Below are 2,324 nucleotides of genomic sequence, written 5' to 3'. Positions count from 1 at the left end.
AAGACCACTGCAGTTTTCTCTTAGGCATAGGTGGTTTGCCATATGAAAAGTGGCTTTTTAAATGAAACCTAGCAAAATCAGTAGAAGAAAACTACTTTGAGGGGCTGTCCAGTAGTACTTTACTTCACTCTTACAGCACAAACAATACCAAGCCTCTGCAGTGATTTGAAAAGAAAATGAGGAATGAGCTGGTTTATGGAGAGGTACCCCTGAGTGCTGACCATTTTTCAGACCACTTCATGAGCTATTCCTGAGGGGGTATTCAGAAGAATATGAAGTTTACAGTGTAGGTGATAAACTCATACAGATAATTGCTTTCCAAGAAAGACCTTTCAGTGAAAGTACTGGAAAATTTACTAATGAGAAAAACTTTTCTGCTCCAAGTCTGGTGTGCTAGTGTTCTTTCTATCAAAGTTACCATAGAAAGATTAAAGCCATTCAAACTGTCAGTAAACACAAGATGTTTGTGATAGCTTAAAAAAAATTTAACCAGAATCAGCAAATTCTCTTATTTGGAAAAGCCCTCAGGCCTGGCTGATTTTCCTAGTAAGCTCACAAAGAAAATGTTGTGTGTCCAGAATGGATTCACACTCACCTGAAAGCACAGAAGGAGCAACTGATTTCTACTCTGATCCCACAAAAATGTGTCCTAACACGACCAACAAGCGAAGAGAATATTCTGAATCCTGTATCATATCAGGAACATCAGGTAAGAGCACAGAGTGATCCCTTCCAGACAGGCATATCACAACTAGGGAAAAGGAGAAAGCCGACTCAAAATAATCTAAAAAGCTTTAAAATATAAATGTTTATTTAGCTACAGTATTTAAAAGTACAATATAAAGATATAAAACATAGAAATTCCATAACTAATTCACATGCTAAAAGGAATATTTGATCAGCTGCAAGGAGAAGACTTCATCAAATTCATGGATGTTTTAGCCACAAGGGTTATTTCATCAAGTGTCAGACTTGAAATACTGAACAACCATTGCAGAGAACTTGCTCTCCCACATCACCATAACTAGGAGAAAAAAGAAACAAAAAAAAAAAAAAAACAGAAGAAACAAAAGTCAGAGTGCCTACTGTTTCTGGAACATAACAATGGCACACTATTCCATTATCAACTGCAACCACGGGACTCCCACATAGCACACTCAGTATTTCTTTATACCACAGAATTGTTTACAACGAGGGAAAAAAATTAAGATTATTCCTTGGAAGTGCATGCATTCAGCACTGGCCAGCATGCTATACTGCTGGTGGGAAAGCAAGAGAAATTTTTGCCTCCTACATCATTTAAGTAAGAAGCTGAACTAGACTTGTACTACGGCTGATTAGAATGCTTCACACACGCATCTTGGTTTGCATACTTCAGACAGTTTTACTGCTGCTAAAGCATGGGAAGACTTTAACTCCTTTACGTGTATGAGCTAGATATCTACTGCACCCAGCTATCAGGCCAGGTGTAATTAAAATAAGCTTCCAAACTCGAAAGGCAAACTTACTCAACAGCGGAGCACAAGGAGCAGGTCACTGTGTTACAGCAGCTGCAGAGCCTGCTGCAGCTCTGGCAGACGAGCCGGTCACACTGCGCACACGCCTCCTTCACATCGGCCGCTCTCACACACGACGAGCAGGCTCTGGACGCTCCCAGCGGCGGAACTGCTCGGCAAAGACACGGTAAAGAAGGGATGAGCTTTAGAGCAGGGCAGAGAAAGCAGTTGGAAGTCCCAGGGGCTGCAGAGCGCGGTGCGTCCGCGCACAGCTACAGGTGGCAGCACTTGGGGAATGCCAAGGGACAGGGAGCGCCGCTTGGAACTTTCCTGGTTCTTTATCTGCTCCGAGGCAAGACTAAGGAATGCTGAAACAGAATATACAACAGCAATTCCGAAATCCGTCAAATCTAACACTTCCTTTAAGGAAAGTCAATAAAGAAGAACTACACAGCACAAAACTACTCATCATAGTACAGACCTCCTTGGGAGGGGAAGCCAAGGGACAGCACTGGTCTCTGCAGCGACCAGGGACAGGGACAGAGGGAATGGTCTCAAGTTGTGCCAGGGGAGATTTAGGTTGGATATTAGGAAAAGGTTCTTCACCCAGAGGGTGGTCTGGCACTGCAACAGGCTCCTCAGGGAAGTGGTCACGGCCCCAACCCTGCCAGAGTTTAAGAATCATTCCGACAACGCTCTCAGGCTCACGGTGGGAACGTCGGGGATGTCCTGGGCGGGACAGGAGCTGCACTTCGATGGGTCCCTTCCAGCTGAGGGCATCGCGCGGTTCTGTGGCACGGCCCGGGCACTCACCCCTGTCCGCGGGCC

This window comes from Geospiza fortis, unplaced genomic scaffold, assembly GCF_000277835.1.
Source record: "Geospiza fortis unplaced genomic scaffold, GeoFor_1.0 scaffold23, whole genome shotgun sequence".
Lineage (NCBI taxonomy): Eukaryota > Metazoa > Chordata > Aves > Passeriformes > Thraupidae > Geospiza > Geospiza fortis.
This window is presented reverse-complemented; position numbering follows the sequence as displayed.